This window comes from Pelophylax lessonae, assembly GCF_965119305.1.
Source record: "Pelophylax lessonae genome assembly, chromosome: 3".
Taxonomy (NCBI): Eukaryota; Metazoa; Chordata; class Amphibia; order Anura; family Ranidae; genus Pelophylax; species Pelophylax lessonae.
In genome coordinates, this window is record NC_138770.1 from 330,203,709 (window position 1) to 330,226,881 (window position 23,173).

At 42.7% G+C, this 23,173-nt stretch overlaps 1 protein-coding gene across 2 annotated transcripts in view; it reads left to right on the top strand.

Moving 5' to 3' along the window:
* LRRC1 (leucine rich repeat containing 1) overlaps positions 1 to 23,173 on the top strand; it is a 682,152-nt gene that overhangs the window by 154,286 nt on the left and 504,693 nt on the right. The window lies entirely within an intron of this gene.

A 23,173-nucleotide genomic window follows, 5' to 3' on the forward strand; every position in this document is an offset into this window, starting at 1 on the left:
GACTGTTTTGATCCTATCTTCCCCTTCTTCCACTGTCTCCAAATCATCTCCTGATAGTACAGAGTCTGGGGGACAAGCTTCACATGCTCAGTTTGGTGTGTATTGCTAGAGAGGTTTTTTTTTTTTTTTCTTGGGAGGATGCATGTTATTGGCACAGGGCCAATCAGCACTATCCAGACAAAGGGTCAGGGGTCTTGCAGCCTTATTGGACAGTCATAGGAGAATGAAAAGGTGACCTACAAGCTTTAACTGGACACTGATAAAGTTGACAAAACTGCTCAAACTGCTGAGAAAAGGTATTTAGCAGTTTATATTTACTAAAAGTACAGTAAAACCTTGGATTGCAAGCATAATTTGTTCTGGAAACATGCTTGTAATCCAAAGCACTCGTATATCAAAACAAATTTCCCCATAAGAAATAATGGAAACTCAAATGATTTGTCCCATAACCATTTACACTATTTTTCCTTCAGTTTATAGTCCAAATAAAAAGATATAGCAATATGATAAGTTGTGTAACCACAAAATGTCCATTCACACATGGCCGCCTACAGAAGGGGATTAGAAGAAAAATCCGCAGGAGCTATAGAGTCTAAAAGAGAGGCGCCTCTAAGTGTAGCAATATGGTTACATTTAATGAAGGTTCAACATTTTATCAATTCACATGGTTAATGATTAAAGAGGCACATCTAAGAATGCAGGCATCTGTGGTAAAGCTGTTGAAATAGACTGTCATCCACACTGCCGGCTCTCACCACTGTCAGTCTTCAATCGTGACCGGTAGAGTTGAGCGAACACCTGGATGTCCGGGTTCGGCCGAACTTGGAAAAAAAAAGTCCGGGTTCGTGGCCCGAACTTAACCCGAACTTTACCCTGATCCCGAACCCCATTGAAGTCAATGGTGACCCGAACTTTTGAGCACTAAAATGGCTCTAAAAAAAACATGGAAAAGGCTAGAGGGCTGCAAATGGCAGCAAAATCTTCATGGCAAGTGCTCTGCAAACAAATGTGGATAGGGAAATGACTTAAAATAACATAAAAAACATAAAAATAAAAAAATAATCATCTTGATCTAGGAGGACGAGACCCATATAGAGTAGGAGGTTGAGGTGGCGGTGGAAGCGGCGGTGGAGGAGGACGAGGTAGCCAACACTGGTTTTTGTTTTTAATTTTAAATTTATTTTTAAATTAGGGTACACCCCAAAAGATTGAGAAAGATCAAAAATACAACAATGGCTGGGTAAGGACGGTATACATGTCTATTCTGCACAAGGTACGGACAAGTCCTGTGGGATCCATGCCTGGTTCATTTTAATTAACGTGTGCTTGTACACATTGGCTCTGGACAGGCGGCTGCGCTTGTCTGTGATAGCACCCCCAGCCGTGCTAAATACACGTTCAGATAATACACTGGCTGCAGGTCAGGCCAGCACCTCCAAGGCGTAAAGAGCATGCTCAGGCCATGTGCCCAATTTGGAGACCCAGAAGTTGAAGGGGGCAGACCCATCATTCAGTACATGTATAGTACATAAGGAACGGTAAGGAACTGTATATGGTATATGACAAGGAACAGTGATGGCGGCAGGGTTTATTTTTTTTCCCTCCTTCTCGGTTGAGTCTGGCCTTGGAAAAGGTATGTGTCCCTGGTTGTGGGCCGGGCTCTCCCAAAGCTGTTTAAGTTCTGAGGCCTTCTGGTAGGGACGGGGCTGCACTGGTCTTGCCAGGGACCAGGATTCAGAAAAGCCTGTGGTGTATGTGCCCCTGGAGTGGCAGTCCAGGGGTGCCATAATTCACGGTGGATGGCAACACTATGAGTATGGCACCAAGGGCACTGCACTTCCTACACACGTTTTTCACACCTGCCTCTAGGGCCGGGCTTTTTGGTCAGGAGTCAGGACCAGAGGAATTTTTTATTCCTGGACGTAGGGCCTGCCATAGTATTGCAACGTGGCACTAACCTTGCACTTCTTCTTCACTATCCCTTTCCCCACTTTTATGTGTTGTCTCACGTTTTGTGTTTTTTATTGTGGCGGTACACTTTATTTTGCACAGCGTGATTAGTAGGGTGTAGGTCCTTGGGCCTGTCCCTGAAAGTCTTGGGAGGGGGTGGATATGGCCTTCTGGCTTGGTTCGCCCTCTCTCATGGGGCCTCTCTTCGGGAGACCCCCACCTAGTTCTTGGGGTGGTCTGTTTCAGCAGACCTCCTAAAGAACGGAGCTGCCTGGTTTCCGCCAGGTTAGCCAGTGTAAGTACCCCAGTCCCTGTCAGGAGCCTTGCGCCCCGGGGGATCAGGGTCAGGGACCATGTGTACACCCTGTGCATTTTTTGTGTTTAACTTTTTTGGTGTGCGTTTTTTTATGCACCCACCGGGTGATAATTTCAGTGTGTTCACACAACACGGGCTTAAAAAAAAAAACAGCTGGTGGTCCTGGTTGTTGTGGCGTGCCGACAAAGCTTTTCCACATTTCATACATGCTAACCCTGCCTTCTGAGGTGCTGGCGGTGCCCTGGCTGCGTTGGCGACCTCCTCCTCCTCTGCCTTTGCTTTGTACTTCCACTGTGCCCCCGCTGTCAGGTGGGAATGCCACCGGCATCGCTTCTCGACCTTTTGGCTAAGATCAAGTGTAGTATCTGTTATCTGGGTGCCACCCTGCTGTGACTATGGTTCCTCCTCCTCATCCTCCACCTCGTCATCCTCCAGAACTGTGCCCTTGCTGGACAATTGTGTACCTGGCGTTTGTGGGTGTAGGAACCCACCCTCGGAGCCACTTGTGAATGACTGCCCTGAAAGCCTTGGAAATGATCACTGCTCCGGATGTGGAGGCGGTAGAGGATGAGGATGAGGAAGCGGAGTAGGAGGAGTTAGCAACAGGAGACAATCTGAAGCGCCCTGCAATTATCGGTGGTGGAAGGAGATGTGCCAAACAAATTTAAAGGGTGTATCTCACAGTAACCTAATCAGCAAACGCTGCAAAATTATTAATTTTCCCCTAAATGAGTGTTTATTGAATAGCCGAATAGAACAACAGTATCTAAAAGGGTGTATCTCACACATACAGATACAGACTAAGCCACAATTTAATATCTTTCTTTCCCATAAATGGGTGTTTATTGTATACTGTTATATTCCGCTATTCAATAAACACCCATTTAGGGGAAAAAAATTAAATTGCGGCCTAGTCTGCATATGTTACTGGGAGATACACCCATTGTATACTGTTGTTATATTCCGCTATTCAACGGGTGTATCTCACAGTAACATATGCAGACTAGGCCGCAATTTAATTTTTTTTTTCCCTAAATGGGTGTTTGTTGAATAGCGGAATAGAACAACCATATACAACAGGTGTATCTTACAGTAACCTATGCAGACTAGGCCGCAATTTATTTTTTTTCCCCTAAATGGGTTTTTATTGAAAAGCGGAATGGAACAACAGTATCCAATGGGTGTATCTCACAGTAAAATATGCAGACTAGGCCACATTTTTTTTTTTCCCCCCTAAATGGGTGTTTATTGAATAGTGGAATAGCACAGCAGTATCCAAAGGGTGTATCTCACAGTAACGTATGAATAAAAATTTTTATTTTTCCCTTTAATTGGTGATTTTTGAAGAGCAGATTAGAACACAGCAGTGTCTAAAGGCTTTATCTCACAGTAACATATAAAGGAAAAAATGGAAAAAAAAAATGTTCCCTTTTTAAATTGGGGATTTTTGAATAGCAGATTAGAACAGCAGTGTCTAAACGCTGTATGTCACAGTAAAATAGGACTTAAAGATTTTTTTTTTTTTTTTTTAAATCCAGATTAAGCAGACACATATGCACTGAGCTTGCATTACATGGCTGCCGCACGCTGCCAACCTAACAGACTGATAAAAGTTTTTTTTTTTTTTCTCCCTCCTCCTCACTGGGCTCAGGTCAGGGCAAAAAGATTGTGCTCTGCACCCCCACACAATAAAATCGATGTAGATCGCTGTCTGATTAAAGAAGATTCTTCCTATTCTTTCCCTAAAAGCAATCTCCAGCCTGCCCCTACAATAATCTCCTATATCTCCCTCAGCAGCATCCATAACCTCTCCCTACAGTAGTTAGAGCAGAGTGACGTGCGGTGCTACGTGACTCCAGCTTATATAGAGCATGGCTGTGATGGCTTCTAAGGGCACACTAGTTAAACGCTTGTTGATTGGCTGCCCTGCAGCTGTTGAAACCGCGTCATTAAAACCGAGCCAAAACGTGAAATAAATTACCGAACAACGGACTGCATCATGAACATACAGTAAAATGTTCGTGTCCGGGTACCGAACACCCAAAAGTCCGGTACGATCCCGAACAATACAGTCCGTGTTCGCTCAACCCCAGTGACCGGGAAGACTACCCTGCAGTAGAGCGATCTGAAAGCGAGGCTTGAAAAGCTCGTGGAGCGCAGTGCGGAACGGATGAAGTCAATGGCGGTGCGGAGGATGGTCTATGTGGACAGCTTTCCCTCGGATGCCTGAATACTTAGATGTGCCTCTTTTAATCAACCATGTGAATTGCTAAATATTGAACCTTCATTAAATATAACCATATTGCTACACTTAGAGGCACCTCTTTTTTTTTTTTTTTTTTTATACTCAGTGGTGATGTGACGCTACTTCTATTTCAAGACATCGCTTGTTTATCAAGTCAGAATTTATAAAAATGTTTTGCTTAGCTTGCTAAACGCTCTTAAACCAAGTTACTCTAAATCCATGGTTTTACTGTCTTTTCATTTCCATGTTCTGTGTACTGTGGGAGACCAGATATAGTGAATGTAAGGCCCTGGGTCAGTAATGCTTTGTTTTAGCTGGAGTAGCAGGGCACCCGTTCTCCACCTCCTTCCTCAACTAAATGTCTTATTTTTACTGAATACAAGGCATTCTGTGATTGGAGAAGGGGAGATGGTGGCTTTCATATGCCCTTCCTCCAATCACAGGATACCTTTTTTGTTTTCAGTAAAAAGAATATAAGATATTTTATGATTGGGGGAGGTGTAGACAAGCGACCTATTATGAGAACTTCACTCCACCTGGAGGGCTAAGTTTCAGCGCCAGATATCCAGTGCTTGCAGTGTACGGGAGTATTGAAACCATTTTGGTGAAAGCAGCAGCCTCACATGGGGCATGCTTTATTTATTTATTTTCTTACATTGCAAATGTCCAAAAGTAATTCTGCTTCCACTACTTAACGACCACCTGCCGCATCGGAGTCCTCGCTGCCGAGTGGGGGCGGGAGCGTGCCATCGGCAGGCAGCCCCCTCCTGTGCGAACCAACATAACTGTAGGGGAGAGTGCGCGCTGCCGATGGCGCGCTCCCACCCCCACTCGGCAGCGAGGACTCCAATGCACGGGGCAGGTGGCTTAGATTGTCGCCTGACACCCACGATCGTTCCCCGCTGAGAGAGAAGAACGGTCAGCTGTTGTAAACAGCGTTCTTCTCTCTGGAATGATCAGAGTGCCTGTGATCCTTCTATGTAGGATCACAGGTCTCTATGATCATTCCATAAGCCCCGCCCCATACAGTTAGAAAAACACCCCTAGGTACACATTTAACCCCTTGATCACCCACTGTTAACCCCTTCCCTGCCAGTGTCCATTAGGACAATAACGGTGCACATTTTTAGCACTGATTACTGTAGTAATGACACTGGTCCTCCCAAAAGTGTCAAAAATGTCAGGGGTCCGATCTGTCCCACTAAAAATCGCAGATCGCCGCCATTACTAGTAAAAAAATTAAATAAATAAATAAAATAAAACGCGATAACCTTTGCGCAAACCAATCAAAATACACTTATTGCAATTTTTTCTTTAACAAAAAATATGTAGCCGAAAACAAATTGGCCTAAAATGTTAAGTTTTGATTTTTTTTACATTTTTGTGGGGGATGTTTTATAGCAGAATGTGAAAAATATTGTTTTTTTTTTTTTTTCAGAATTGTTGCTCTATTTTTGTTTATAGCGCAAAAAACATACATTCTATTTAGGTACAGCGTCGCACGACCGCGCAATTGTCCGTTAAAGTAACGCAGTGAAGAATCGCAAAAAATGGCCTGCTCATTAACCGGTTGCCGACTGCCGCAAGTACATATACTGGCCCTGGCCAGGCAAAGTGACGTACCGGTACGTCACTAGCCTGGGAGCCAATAGCGGCCGAGCGCGCGGCGCCGGAGGCGCGCTCCCACCTCGGCTCGTTCACGGACACCCGATGTCCGCCGGTCACTCGCGATCGTCCGCTGTGAAGGGAGAAAGGCAGGCGACTAATGTAAACAAAGCCGCCTGTCATTCTTCCCTGTGTAAAAGCACTGATCTAACGGTCCTGCTATGTAGGACCGTTGATCTGTGCTGTTACACACACACAGCCACATCCCTGCACAGTTAGAAGCACGCCCCTAGGGACACACATAGTCACTGCATCTCTAATAAAGTTAACCCCTTCCCTGCCAGTGTCATTTTTACAGTAACAGTGCATATGTATAGCACTGATTACTGTAGTAATGTCACTGGTCTGATCTGTCCCCCTGCAATGTCGCAGTCCCGCAAAAAAAAATCGCAGATCGCCGCCATTACTCGTTAAAAAAAAAAAAAAAAAAACAACAAAAATTACAAAAATCTTTCCCTTAGTTAGTAAACGCAATAACTTTTGCGCAAACCAATCAAAATAACGCTTATTGTGATTTTTTTTTTTTTTTTTTTTTTAACAAACATAGGTAGCAGAAAACAAATTGGCCAAAAATTTAAAAAAATTTTGATTTTTACATTTTTTTTGGGGGGGGGGGGGGGGGAAATTTCATATAAAAAAATGTGAAAAATATTGTTATTTTTGCAAAATTGTCGCTCTTTTTTTGATTATAGCGCATGATCAAAAAAATCGCACAGGTGATTAAATACCACCAAAAGAAAGCTCTATTTGTGGGGAAAAAAAAGGACGTCAAATTCGTTTAGGTACAGCATCGCACGACCGCGTAATTGTCTGTTAGGCTGGCCATACACTATACAATTTTCTTATTCAATTTCCTTTAGATTTACCTTAAACTATGTAGTGCAAGGGCCTGCCTGATTGCATACAAATTGAAAGTTTGTAGGTTTGACCCTATATTACATGGTTTTGGTAAATCTAAAGGAAAGTTGCACAAGAAAATTGTATAGTGTATGGCCAGCCTTAAAGTCACGCAGTGCTGAATTGCAAAATACCCCCTGGTCAGAAAGGGGGTAAAATCTTCCGGGGCTTAAGTGGTTAAGGGGGCAAATACTTCTGGTCCAGAAGTGGTTAATTCACGTAATAGTTCTGGGGAAATTGTATTTGTTTTTTGTTTTTTTTCTTGTATTCCTTTTTTTATACAATCTTTTGTTTTGCATGTAAACATTACATGATCTAGATTCAGATTGTTAAAACCTTCTCCCTGGATGAGTTACAGCTGTGCTGATTCTTTGGAGGAATGGGTTTCTTTCGGCACAGTTGACATTGATACTGTTTCATGTATGAAAAGAAGCCTACAGCTCCACCTCCTGGCTGTTTAGAATTCTATAGAATTTGAATGTCCCATTTCAGATTTAGGCTGAGGTGTGTACAAAAGCAATCTGCATTCCTTTTTTTAAAAAAATAAATCTGTAATAACCATATATGTGTCAAAACCTGAAAACCACACAGATCTTAATGTTCAGCTTGACACTGGCTTATTTTAGTGGTAAAACATTGGTGATTGGCTTGAGAAATCCATCCTGGTCAGTCAAATTCTTCCATAAAGAATCAATGTATGTGGCTGTCAAAGCATAAGTAGTTTAAATAAGTGAAAATTATATTTATAGGACTATGTATATGTAAATATGATACAGTACCTGGTCTTGCTTTGTTGTTTTTTTTTGTTTTTTTTATGACTTTTCAAGTGCCAGTTCCTAGGATGCGATTTCAGAAGTCTCTGGTTTACCAGTGCAGTACAAAATAAGGTTTGCTTTTCTACTACATGTGTGATTTTTTTTGTTTGGTAATAAAATGAGCAGTACTTTAAAAACAAAATCTCTATCTTTGTTAGCTGGGATTATGTTGAGCCTAACTTGTGTTGCTCTGATCCTTGTTGCATGGCACTGTTCGTATTAAGTATTTGTCTTTTGTTGGTACAGCATATGCCCTGTAACATCTGGCTAAAACTAAACCAGTTTTATATTCAAGCCATGTTTTTACTTGGAACAGTCATTCACTGAGTACTATGTCTTCACGCATTGTGAGTTGTCTCCTGAAGTCATCTACGCGTTCAAGGCGGTTTTGATTTATTTTTTTTTGGAATGGAACTTTCTAAAACTGTACATCATCTTTGCAAAATTTTTCTTTTGATACCAATTTGGTAAATGTCAGCCTTTTTGTTGAATAATGTAGGAGTTATATAAATAAGGTAACTTTTTTTTCCCATAACCAAAGCATTTACAAGCACAGAAAGCGAGTATACAAATGTTTATTTTTAATTTTTTTTTTTAACCACATCAAATGCCATAACTAGTGTAATTCTTTAAAAGGTTAGTCCACCCTCAACAGATAATTTTTTAGTAGATGCTAGAGAAAAAATGCCTGCCATTTTCTTTTTTTCTGTTTGGAACTCTGGTGGTAAGGTTTCTGCACATACTGGGTCCTCACACCTGCTGTGGTCATTATGAGGGGTTACCAGTCTTCGATGGGGTTCTAAATTTATTTTATATTCTAGAGAATGCAGTAGATGGTGCTCCACCCGAAACCCCCAGCTAAACGAATAATACAACAGCAAGGTCTTCCTGCAACATTTCCAAAGACATAAGAAGTTAGGGGCTGATTCAATCCCTGAGGCTCCTCTCATCACTAAAATATCGCTTTAGGTAGAAGGACTTCTTTACACACACAAACTGTAGCAAGTAGCATCCATGTAATCAAGCAGAACACCGCTCTCAAGCCGGCCATTTATTGATCAAAATTCATCCGGTTCAGCAGGGGCTGGCCAAATGTCAATCTATGTATGGGCGGGCAGGGTGGTTGTACAGAAGTCGATCTACAGAGCAGCCGGCTATGGCTAGCAGTGCTGATCAGTGTATTCTGACAACCGGATTGTATTCGGACAGCCGGGAGACTATTGCTTAAAGGGGGAGGATTCCCCCATTTGCATCAAATGTGTGAGAGGTGGTGGTTCCCTCCCCCCCTATTCAACCCACCGATTGAAAGAAAAAAAAAATAATCACCCTAATTGTGTATACTGTGTTAAATTACACATATAATCTAACACCGTACACAAAAATTGGGTGTCTTTGCGCTATGCGAATATCTGAGGCATTCTGAGAAAAGTTACTGCCTGACATATTGGTTCAGGTCTCTTTTAGCAGACCAGAAATGCAGCTATGTGTACATTTTTAGTCTACCCTCGTATGTGTGCCTTTATAGAAATAAGAGTGCTGAAAGCTCTAATAACAAGCAGTGCTCAATAGTTGTTTTCTCCATTGTACATGGACACCCATAGGAGTGCATCCAGAAATACATCCTGTGCACACAAGGCCTCATTTACATGGGCGTAAAAAAAAAATGCATTTACAAATGTTTCTTCTTCACAGGTTTTAACGCAACTGCATTGTTTTCAATGGAGAGATTCACACCGGTGCATAAACATCCACTGCGTTCGGATCTGTAACACAAAATTAAAAAACCTGGGAACATGCGTATACCTCTATACCCATGTTTGCTTTTCATGTTTATATCCATTTACTATATAGACCAGGGGTCTCCAAATTGTGTAAAGTAGAATTGAGTGGAATTGTGCCCCATCATTGATGTCATTAGGCCCCATTGTTGTTGTCATTGAGATGAATTTTGCCCCATTGTTGGTGTCAGTGGGAGGAATTGTGCCTTCTTTATTGATGTCATTGTTGGTATCAGTGGATGAAATAGTGCCCCAATGGCCTTATAAAAACAAGCAAAGGGCCGCATCTGGCCCCTTGGTCACAGTTTGGAGACCACTGATCTAGAGCATGAATGATCAGACTACAGTTGCTATGGGTATATGAAATCTCTCTGCATTGTAAGCTCTAACTAGCGGGGCCCTCTGATTCCTTTTGTACCAAGTGAATTGTAACTGTAATGTCTGCCTTAATTTTGTTAAGCACTGTGCAAGCTGTTGGCGCTATATAAATCCTGTATAATAATAACAATTCTTACCCGCTTAGATCTACCTCCTCACTTGAAAAGTATTCAGGTGTCTAAGGTCCCTTTATAGTAAAAGAAGAGAATGGTCTAGCACTTGCAATTGTGTACATCTCCATCCCTAAATTTTGCAAGGACAAGAGAACGGTCGCCTAGGTGGGACTTTATATGAGGGGGCCACAATAGTCATAAAGAGTTAGAGTAAATTTATTAGTAGAGTAAAAGCATACAATGGATATATATGCATAGCCATAAGCATAATTACAAGACATGTACAGCATGTAAGACAAATTGACAAAATAACAGCATAGCAGCAAATTGCACATGACAGCATTGCAGCATCCGTGTACCATAAAAATGGGTATATCTGTATTGGAAATTCTACACGTTTCGTGGGTCTATGCGCCCACTCATCAGGAGTATATAAGTAGATCTGTCTAAAGTAAAAAAATGTCAGTATTTATAGCTTATGGCTATGCATATATATCCATTGTATGCTTTTACTCTACTAATAAATGTCCCGCCTGGGCGACCGTTCTCTTGTCTTTGCTAAGGTCCCTTATACCTCCACTACTTTGCTTTTTTTGGCGACCCCTTATGATTAATGAAGCAACAGTTTAAGTTCTCTGTAGGTCACCATAAAGCTTTTGATGCAGTCTTGTGGGATTCATAAATCAAAATGTTCAAAGGCAGTGCTTCTACAAAGCAAATAACGTGAACATATCAAATGAACGAAATAATACATCAAATAGTTAATACAAAAATAATTACGATATAAATGTCCATACACTGAAAGCAGTTTTAATTCATCCCAGAAATCTTCCATGCGAAGTAATAGACTTCGCATTGCTTGCACGTCCAATGTGTATGCACACAACATCATTGTTGCCGTCCACCTATAGGGAACAAAGTCACTAAAGCAATTGACATTCGTATTAAAGGTAAGTTACGTGCAGGGTCATACAGTATCTATACTTATCCAGTATAGGGATAATATAACTCCATAATGAGGTTCCTTGAGCCAATGCCTGGATCACACTCCTCCACCATAAACCATCTCATGTGACCATACATTAAAATGAAGCAAAGATCCACGTAGTAAAATGGCGTTTAAAAAAAAAAAAAAAAAAAAAACAATTTTGTTAACCACAAATTCACAATAAAAAAAACATTTGTGCCACTACACAATACATTGCAAACATTAAAGAAGTATGTCGCATGATTCTGTAGAGTTTTATCAGCTTCTTTACCCTACCTGCACATACGTGATGACATCTGCTTTCCCCATCCAATGTGTTTCTTTATCATGATGTCTTCAGGACCCAGAACTCATGGGATTACCTGTTCTTTGCCCTGTAGAAACTAGGTTTCTGCTCAAAACACTGTTTTTTATTCGCCTTCTTCCGCACTAACACCAAAAGGTTATAAATCGTAAAAGATTCAATATTTACAAAGGCACATGCTAGGGTTTCTCACTATCCCCAATTGGATTTAGCTTTGCTTTTCGAACCTTCGCCTATTAGGACTTCAGAAACTCAAGATGGAAGGGGCAGAAAATGTGGGCGATCATAAAGCACCCTCTATTCATTTAGAACTAGCAAAAGCCGGACTTTTGTAGCTCCTGATAAATGAAATATTATTTGCAATACTAAATGATAGAGTGGAAGTCTTCATCAGAAGTGCTTGCAATCCTTAGATAACGTACCTTTCAAAGAACTATGACGTAATAGAGTAGATTAACTCTGTGGAACAAAAAGTTTCCATCCCCTCACCTCAACGTGACTTCTGCCCCCTCCTTTTCTCAATTTTATTACTTCTTTACTTAGTTTCTATGTTCTGCATTGTTGATTGTAATAGAGTAGATTAACTCTGTGGAACAAAAAGTTTCCATCCCCTCACCTCAACGTGACTTCTGCCCCCTCCTTTTCTCAATTTTATTACTTCTTTACTTAGTTTCTATGTTCTGCATTGTTGATTTTTTTCAGCCTCACTGCATTCTCTTTCCATTGACCTGACAAATCGATAGACAGGTGGTGAGCCATGACAAGTCTGGCTGGGTGCTCCCTTACTATTTACCTGGAACTCTTACAATCCAAAACCTCAGGGAACTAATTTCCAGCATTGTATTATCTTTATATTCTCTTTAATCATAATTACCCTAGTACACTCAAAATGGGACATAAACAGCGTATTTTATTGTGTTATCCCTATATATTTAATTCGAATAGCATCAGAAAGAGAGCGTAACCTTGATGGTTATTGCGCTATGCAGCGTATACTTGTAGTTTTAAATTTGAGGCACCACACTATAAAGTGGAAGTGATTATGGTGCTTATATTAGTGCATATGTATTACTCCCTTATATGTAAAATGTGATATCCTCATGAATGTGACAACAATTCAAATACACAAAAAATATATACTCTAAAAAAAAAAAAAAAAAAAAAAAAAAAATAAGCAATTATTTCCAAATATATAAATTTATAAATGGGTATCTTCTAAACCCAGTACGTGATTGTGCTTCAATATTTCCGTCTTGTGCATGCTCAAATGGGATATTCCTCCACCTTAGTCCAAAGGGGCCACTCACCAGATATATTCGGGCCATCAAGACCCCCACAGCTTTAAATATCATATTGGTCACCATTTGTATCTCCCGTTTTCCCAACACATCATCTCAATCCCTAATACCCGCGATTTAGGCAAATCTGTATATTGTAATTTCAATACATTTTTATTGGATTTAAAGCATAACAGTACAACAATTCAGTCAAAAGTAGCAGTATGGATTCCAGGTGTCCACACAAAGAAGCGCTAGCCCGCACCTGGAGTATCCACATAGGTATGACATTCACATTTTGCATGACAATCATACAGCGTAGATTGTACCGGCCTACCCCCAAAGGGGTGGACAGTGAAACCACAACACAAACAGGGGAAATAACTGGGGAAACCAATAAGAGACATCTAAGCATTGAGAGTTCATTGAAACCAGTCAATATCCGTGGAAATTATATTCCTGTACCATCATATGAGAAGTGCCACTCCAACCACGGAGCCCAGCTCTCATCAGCCCTGACCAAGACATTGTTAGCTGATGCAAACATTCGTTCATAGGAACAATGTTCCTGAGTCAGTTGTATGACCTTATCTAGGGAAGGGATTATAGGAGTCCACCATAACCGCAGCAGAAGTAGTCTGGCTGCAAGAAGTATGTTGGTGACTGTATTCCTGAGTGGATGGGGGATGTTATCAATTTCTAGGTTTAGTATAGCTAGGCTCGGACTCTGTTGCATGGGGATGGCTGTAATCTTGGTCAAAAGCCGGAACACGGTCAGCCAATACTTAGCTAGGTGTTTGCAAGACCAAAGAAGATGAAAGAGGGTGCCTATCTGACCACACCCCCTCCAGCATGTATTTGGGAGGGTAGGGTAGAATCGGAACAATTTACAGGGAGTTAGATACCAGCGGTGGGTGATCTTGTACGTCATTTCCCAATTGTCCAGAGTCCAGATCTGCTTCCCATGCAATCAGAGTGTCGGTCTTGACAAATTGGTGTTTTCCCCCTAATATTGAGTAAAATAGGGAAATACCCCCCTTGACTATACCTGGCTTATGGAGGTACGCTAGTATGCTGGTGGGGATGGTGCACACAGTAAGAGGAGTAGCTTTTAGGAAAGAAGATAGGCGGACATAAGTTAATCTCTCTGTATCTGGGATATTTAATTCCCGTTGGAGAGAGTGAAAAGGTTTAAGCTTGTGAGAGGAGTAGAGCTGTTGCAGCCACTGGATCCCCCCTCCCTCCAGGACCGCAGGGAGAGGTGGGGTACAAAGGCAACACAGGCCGTAAGAGGGATAGGGAGATCAGTAACCGGGCCAATGTGTGCTTGGTTGAGGAGAGAATTCCATGCAGTCAACGTGGCCACAACCGTGATAGGGAGCTGAGATAAGGTGTCAGGTTTCAAATTCCTAAAGCTCAACAAAGCTAATAAGTCATTACCAGGGACCGCAGCAGCCTTAATAGAGGGCCAGCGGGTATTCTGAGTGGGTTGGAACCATTGCCGCAACTGGGGCAGAACCGAGGCGGTATAATAGTCTCGCAAGACCACGTGTCCCAAACCACCAGCCCTTCTGTGCTTAGTGAGCTTAGTAAACGCTCAGCGAGATCTCTTATTTTGCCACAGGAATCTATTTACAAGGGACTGTATTTTACGGAAGAAATATATGGGAATGGGAAGTGTTCTAAATAAATACAACAGTTTTGGTAAGAGAGTCATCTTAAATGTCTACCCAGCCAATTTCAAATCTGTATTTCTCTAGTGCTCATTGACAGACGTAGTCCTCGGTGATACACCACCTTCGGGTTATGTTGCCTCCACAGGAGCAGGACTAGACAGGAAATTAAAAAGCTCTGGCCACACCCCAGGGGCAGTCCCAGAGGGTATATCCTCTCTCTGCCTCAGCAAATCAGTTATTTTCTGTCTAGTTAGGAGTAAGGACCTAGACACCTTGCTGGGATCTTAGGTCCTGGCAAGAATTTTTTCTTAAAGGATTTTTTTAGACAGCTTTTTTCTCCAGTGTTCCTGTGAGATCTTCAAGCAAGAAAGCTGAACTGGGCGACGGGCTGGATGTTGAGATCCGGTGGTCACCCCAGTTCAGCCTACGAGCGCGTGCAGACCATAGCTCCGCGCTGGGTCGGCCGCGACAAAGTCCCATTAAAGGACTGTCCACGCGAGTTAAACGTCTCGCTGAAACGCCAAAGACCATGAGTCACGGCGTCCGTATCGGTCGACAGCCCTCCCGCCCCGGTGGAGAGGGGTACTGTCAGGAGTTGGTGCCCGCCTGGTTCCGGTATGGTGAGTAGTATGTTCCCCCTTTCCCCCTGACGGGTTTTGTGGTGAACGCGGGCCCCTCTCTGTATGGTAAGATAGAGCCCCTTTCTATCCTACAACATGACACAGATCCTCCTACTTTGAGTGTGATTTTATGTGTGCAAAAAGCCAGGAGGCTTGGTTTGGGAGCTAACAATCTAATTGTATACATGTTTTTAAGATGTAATCTGTGGCATTCTGGGAATCTTATGGGTTAAGAATAAGCTACCTACCAGTCAGAAGCCACGGACATGTAGACTGCCTTCCTAAATCAGATCTCCAGCTATTAGCAGGCCTCCCGAACGGCCATGCGGTCCGCCAGGGCCGGTACCGCCAACCACGCCATATCCCCATGCAGTGAGAGTGTTGTGTGCCCTGCAGCACACCGCTATTCAGTACGGGCCGCCGCCATTTTTTTTTGCTGGATCGCACGAGCCGCCATTTTGGCGTAGCCTCGTGTCTCCAGCATGGGGGCGGCCATGTTTGAGGTGATCCAAACACCTCGTGGAGCTTGGGGGAGGCGCCGGAAGGCGTACAGAGGGGCGGAGCCGCCTCCTTTCTTCCTGGGCAGCCAGCCAAAAGACTTCCTGTTTGTTAAGACAGCGCTGTAACCTGTTGCAGTTAAACTCTGAGCATCAAGTGGTGAGCCTGGGGGTCTATCTCTCTCTCTCTCGATCGATAGGGATCCCTAGCAGGTAACACTAAGGGGCTTTTGTGGCGCTGGGGGTCGAAAAAAAAAAAAGAAAAGTTTTATTTTTGAATTATATTATCCAGGAAGTAACTGGAGTTATCATGGACCCTGCCACACATATTCCCCCACCTGTTTCCCTCGAGGGGGCCACGGGACCCGCCGGTGCACAGAGTATAGAGTCATTTACAGCAATTTTGGAGTCTATGGTGGCTCGGGTGGAGGCGGCCTGTCAGGGACGGGGGTCAAGGAAGCGACCCCCGCCTACCCCTATACCATCTGACACCTCTGACTCAGATTCAGAGGTGGTCACGGCAGTTGCAGGTTCCTCTGCAAGGGCTGTTATCCCAGGTAAAGCCCCCTCAGACAGTGAGGAGGGCGCTTCTTCAGTTTATCTGTGACGCAGCCTTGGACACTACTCCCTTATTAGGGTATGCATCTAAGACAGCGGTGATCCTCAGACGTGTGCTATGGTTAAAATGCTGGTCAGCTGACCTAGGTTCCAAGAAGACCTTGACAAATCTCCCCTTTCAGGGGAATCGTCTATTTGGGGCCAACCTAGATGAAATCATTAAGGATGCCACTGGGGGCAAGAGCACTTTTTTGCCACAGGCTGCTAAAGCTAAGGGACCTCGCAACAAGCGAGGACCTTTCTTTACCGCCCATAAAGGGCGCCCGGCTGGTACTAGCGGGAAAGGCAAGACTCCTCCAGGAGGGTTCAAGAAGGGCTGGTCGGACAAGCAAAGGACCAACCCAGCCAAACCCGAAGCAAAGGAGTACACAGCCTGAAGGTGCGCCCCCACCCGGTTTCAGGGTGGGGGGACGTTTTCACCGGTATTCAGGACATTAGATCGAGCATCAACCACTACTACCGGTGCGATTCTTCCCTTCCAACATTTAAGTACTACAGGAAGCGGTAATTACCGTTCCCTGAATAGATCTTTTCCTTTACCTTTTCCTAAGATTAGTCCCGATACCTCACAGGAATTGGATCTGGTTGACCAGATAGGCCAAGTAGCCTCTAGTCGGGTGACTTCGGTCCCTGAGGTTCAACCAGAAAAGATCACCTTTCCTGATAACTATCAGGTATCTGATAAATGTGTGGGAACAGAAAACGACCAGACTTTCTCGGATGGTCGGGGCCAGATACCTCTAGGGACGCCTGGTTCAGATCCAATCAGCGCCAGTGGTCCTAGAAATTCTAGGCTGGCCTCCTCAAGCCGGCCTGGCCGACTTGGACATGTTAGTCGTAGACGTTCCGTGGGAACTTCGTCTCAGGGAGTGTTTGTGGTCTCAAGGACCAATTTACCATCATGCTTTACAGTCGCTGGGTTTAATGGCCTGGCCATTGAGACCCAAGTACTGAAGGACAGAGGTTTGTCAGCTTCAGTCATTCCTACCCTTATTAAAGCAAGGAAAGCGACTTCCAGCAAAGTCTATTATCACACATGGAAAACTTATATTGCGTGGTGCGAATCTTTAGGATTTCCTCCACGTACCTATTCGGTGTCTCGAATATTGGCCTTTTTGCAACAGGGGGTTGAGCAGAAGCTAGCCTTGAGCACCATCAAGGGTCAAGTTTCAGCATTAGCAATCTTCTTTCAGAAGCCTTTAGCTACCAAATCCTTGGTGCGGAATTTCATCCAGGGGGTGCGGCACCTGGCTCCTCCAGTCCGCGCGCCCTTACCGCCTTGGGATCTTAATTTGGTTTTGTCGGTTCTACAGAAACCTCCCTTTGAAAACATCAGGGAGATTCCCTTGCTTACTTTATCCCAGAAGGTGGCCTTCTTGGTGGCTATTACTTCTGCTCGCAGGGTGTCAGAACTGGCTGCATTATCATGCCAGTCCCCATACCTAGTGATTCATAGGGATAAGGTAGTACTTCATCCTAAGCCATCTTTTCTTCCCAGGGTGGTTTCAGATTTTCATCTGAATGAAGATATTGTACTACCTTCCTTGTGTCCTCAGCCCAAGCATCATCGGGAACATGCGTTGCATTCCTTAGATGTGGTTCGGGCAATCAGGGTATACCTGAAAGCTACGGAATCATTCCGTAAGACGGATTCACTTTTTGTGATCACGGATGGCCCCAGAAAGGGTTTGCCTGCATCTGCCGCGACCATTGCCAAATGGATTAGACAAACGGTGGTACAGGCTTATTCTATTAAGGGTCAGAGTCCTCCGTTCCCTGTTAGGGCGCACTCCACTCGAGCGCTCAGTACTTCCTGGGCCTTTCGCCATCAGGCGTCAGTGGTCCAGGTATGTAAGGCGGCCACCTGGTCGTCAGTACATACCTTTACAAAATTCTATAAAATTGATGTGACGGCATCGGCGGATGCCTCATTTGGCCGCAAGGTTTTGCAGGCCGCAATTTGAGGAGACCGGTGGTCTACCTCGAGGGTTTTTTTCTGTTTGAAAAAAAAAAAAAAAAAATTTGTTTTCTCTTTTTTTGTTGAGTCTCATCATTAAGGATGAGCATTGTAAACTTCTAGTTGGCACCGGTTGGGCCTTCTAGATTGGGATTTGATTTCCATTTTCCCACCCCTCAGTTGTGATACTGCTCTGGGACGTCCCGAAGGTGGTGTATCACCGAGGACTACGTCTGTCAATGAGCGCTAGAGAAAAATGGATTTTTGTAAAATCTTACCGTAAAATCCTTTTCTCTTAGCTCATTGACAGACGTAGTCCCCGCCCCTCTGTTTTTTTGAGTTGGGTTAAAATCTCTAAAGACTGCTTTTTCACATAACTGATTTGCTGAGGCAGAGAGAGAGAGGATATACCCTCTGGGACTGCCCCTGGGGTGTGGCCAGAGCTTTTTAATTTCCTGTCTAGTCCTGCTCCTGTGGAGGCAACATAACCCGAAGGTGGTGTATCACCGAGGACTACGTCTGTCAATGAGCTAAGAGAAAAGGATTTTTCGGTAAGATTTTACAAAAATCCATTTATTTTAACTGTATATTGCTGAGCCAGGCTCCAATCTGTTAAGCATTCCCAAAAAGAAACAAGAGCAAAAGATGATCGTGCGATACATTTATTAAAATTGTTTTAAAGTCCATGTAATTTCTGAACGAAAACCACATACACTGTCTGATAATTCCTTTAACCAATACGTTTTTTATTCTGCTCCTTCGAAGTTTCCTGTTACTGTGCTCAAAAACAAACGTCGATTTGACCCCCTTAATGATTAGAAAATCTAATGAACGTTCTTAAAATGAAATTATTTTTGAAGGAAAACATTGTTTTTGTATGGCCAGCATAAGGGACAGCAGGCGCAGGGAGCTTTTATTAGGCCAACTGCCTATGACAAAGGAGTCTGTCATACATAATCTATTACAGTTCTGTCTGAAAATCTTTAACCACTTCAATACCCCTTCCTGCCCAGACCAATTTTCAGCTTTCCACACTCTTACACTTTGAATGACAATTGCTTAGTCATGCTACACTGTAACCAAACAACATTTTTTTTTTTTTTTTTTTTTCACACAAATAGAGCTTTCTTTTGGTGGTATTTGATCACAGCTGTTGTTTTTTTTTTTTTTTTTTGGTTTTCGTGATAAAAGCAAAAAAAGAGCAAACAGTTTGAAAAAAAAACACCTTTTTAGTTTTCTATTATAAAATTTTGCAAAAAAATTAATTTTTCTTAATACATTTGGGCCAAAATTTATATTGCTACATATCTCTCTGGTAAAAATAACCCAAATTATGAAAGTTATTGAGTCTAGAAGCTATAGTACCAATTACTGAAAATTGATCACACCAGATGTACTGACTGCCTATCTCCTTTCTTGAGGCCCTGAAATGTCAGGACAGTACAAATACCCCCCAAAATGACCCCTTTTTGGAAAGTAGACAGTCCAGGGTATTTAGTAAGAGGCATGGTGAGTTTTTTTAAGTTGTAATTTCTTCCCACAATTCTTGGGAAAATGAAAAAAATAATTGTTTTTTTCTTTTTTTGTCCCCCCACAAAGTTGTAAATTTATTAGCTATTTCTAACACATAGCATGCACACAGCCAAATACATTCTGCTACTCTTCCTGAGTATGGTGATACCATATGTGTGAGACTTTTACCCAGCCTGGCCACTTAATATCCTACCTATCACACCTATCACACTTTTGAAGGCCCTGGAGCACCAAGACAATGGAAACGCCCACAAAATGACCCCATTTTGGAAAGCAAACACTCCAACGTATATTCTATGAGGCATTATGACTCTTTCGAACATGTCGTTTTTTTCCACAAGTTTTTGGAAAATGTGGGGAAAAAATGAAAACCCAATTTTTTTTTTTTTTTTTACACAAAGTTGTCAATTTATAGGATATTTCTAACACATAGCATGTACATAGCAAAAATTACACCCCAAAATACATTCTGCTACTCCTCTTGAGAATGGCCATACCACATGTGTGAGACTTTTACACAGCCTGGCCACATATAGAGACTGAACATCCAAGTAGCACCTTCAGGCGTTCTAGGAGCATAAATTACACACATCATTTTCTGACTACCTATCACACTTTTGAAGGCCCTACTTGGGTACTTTGATAGGCAGGGGGCAGTTCCTCGGGTACTCTGATGAGCAGGTACTCGGGTACTTTGATAGGCAGGTGGCAGGTACTTGGGTACCTTGATAGGCAGGCGGCGGGCACGCCTGATGAGCAGGTGGCAGGTACTCGGTTACTACGATGGGCAGGTGACAGGTACTCAGGTACTCTGATGAGAAGGTGGCAGGTACTCTGATGGGCTCACAGATAGGTACTAGGATGAGCTGGTGACGGGTCCTCTTTATTAGGCGGGGCAATCAGGGCACAGTAGAATTCACAGTAAATGGTAACTCACGGTTTCCAGCTCTCCTCCTCACACTGGATTGGTGTGTGAGGAGGAGAACCTGGTAAGAGTGAGTTACCCCATCTTTGTTGACATTTGTGATCGGCTGTGATTGGACACAGCCAGTCACGTGGTAAAGAGCCAATTTCATTGGCTCTTTACCTTGATCGGGGATGGGCTTTGTCCAAGGGCAGAGCCTCGTCCCCGATCGCAGTGATGTGCGCCCCCGGGGGCGCACATTGAGGTGAGAACAATCGGCTCGCACTGGAGCCTCTCATGTGATCGGCTGCAATTGAACACAGCTGATCACGTGGTAAAGAGCCAATTTCATTGGCTCTTTACACTGATCAGGGATGGGTTGTGTCCGAGCGACATGCTTCATCCCCAATCGCCGGGGCTGCGAGAACGGGCGGACGTCATATGACGCCTGCCTGGAGGGACGGAGTGTTCCTACCAGCGTCCTATTACTATGCGCCAGGAGGAAACTGGTCAAATAAAAAATTTGATCTCGGAGTCTGATGATCTTTTCCAGATTCAACCTCTAATAGTATATACAGTGTTATTCTCAGCGTGGGATAGAGATTTTGCTCCCTAACCATCCCTAACCACATAGTTGGTTATATTTACCACTGCATTAGGATATTTAAGAATAAATTGCCTTTTTTTTAAACTTTACATATTAACTAAAATATACACCACACTTTTTTAAAGGTTATTATCTGATTAATCTAATAATCTAAACAATCGGCAAATGAATCAATTTATTAAATAAATCGTTAGTTTCAGTCCTAAATAATTGTTTATTTTATATATATTTTTTAAATATATAATTTTGTGTATTTTAATTGTCACATATTCACGAGGATATTTGCATTTTTGACATATGGGGGAGTAATACATATGCACTAATATAAGCACCATAATCACTTCTACTTTATAGTGTGGCATTTCAAATTTAAACCATTCAGGCCCCTTTCACACTATCCGTCCGTCGGACGGATTCCGTTTTTCTCAGCGGGGGATCGAGCTGCCGATCCCCCGCTGAGCAGGAGGATGACAGCTGTGTCTCCGCGCTGTGTGCGGAGACACAGCTCTCAGTTCCCCATGCATCTCTATGGGGGAAATCGGATGGGAACGGACCGCCGGTCCGTTCTCATCCGATCCGATCCGCTGGACGGATGGAAAATAGGGTTTCCATCCGTCCAGATTTGACGGATCGGGTCGGATGTCAGCGGACATGTCTCCGCTGACATCCGACGCCCCATAGGAATGCATGGGGGGACCGTTCAGATCCGCCAAAAAAACGAACAGGCGGATCTGAACGGTCCGCCTATGTGAAAGGGGCCCTAGTCATTTTTGGAATTTCCAATAATTGATGACAGCTGCATGGTGAATTTTATCAATAGATGCACATAGGAGGCACCATTTTTTTCTGTTTATATACTTAACTTGTACTCGTAAAACCCAATAAAAACTTTGAAAAAAGGTAAAAAGCAACATGAGACTGTTGCAACTATTTGAATACTGTCTGCAGCAGAGAATTTTGCTGATAATAGTTGCAAACAAAAAAGATAACTCTGTACATAGAAACTGGAATTTTTTTTGGATGTCCTATGTTTTCTCAGATAAATACCTTGTGTATTTATTGGTGCAGACACCCTAAATCCTTACAGGATACTTTGTCCGTAAAGAACCTGTGTATAAGGGTGGTATTCTATTTCGATTTTTGCATTCATGGCTTTTTCTTTCTAAATTGAGGCACAAAACAAATATAACACAGCTCATTGAAGTATATGATTCCTGCTGTTATGCATTTGGATTTCTTTTTTTCTCAGCTATTACTCATTGTGCTGTAGAAGTAGGATTAAAGTTGTACTAAACACAGTGTTTAATTTACATTATCCATTCTATTTCTTTATGTGGATGATGGCTCTGCAATTATTTTAATAGAAAAAAAAAATCTAAGTACCTTCTTTCCTAATCGATATACAGCTGTCAAATAACTAAGATCTTTTCTAGCCTGTCCTTAGTGGAAAAAAAGTGGCAAGAGGAACTTCTAGTCCCCTGCTACTTGGTACATGTTCAAATTTAAAAAAAAAAAAAAAAACAGCTTTTGGGATACAAAATAAAGATGAATATCAATAAACTGTTTTAAATTGCCATATTAATATTTAAAATTAAATCTTTATTTTTTTGGCAATACCATGGTGTGGGTGGATTTATGCCAGTCACAGGCTGTGTCGCATCCCTCCAGCCTGTGTCTTAGACTAAAAGGGAGATGAAGCCTCTATTAATCTACATGTAATATCCTGCACCCATTGTGTTTAGTTGGTTAGTGGGCATGGAGAAGGTGGGATGGAATGGGCTATCATTTAACACTGTGTATACACCCACATGTGTGACTCTATAGTCACATGGGCTGCTCATATGTTATAGGGAGAAAATGCTCAGAGTAAAAAATACACTGAATCCTGAGCATGTGCAGAGCTGCCAATAATACTCTGCAAAACCCCCGAATGCAGTGGGAACATGGACAGGAGAAGGGAGACAGGGAACAGCAGGATCAACCAGTTGTTGTTTTATTTTTTGTTTTTGTAGAATACAGAAAAAAAAATCGCATA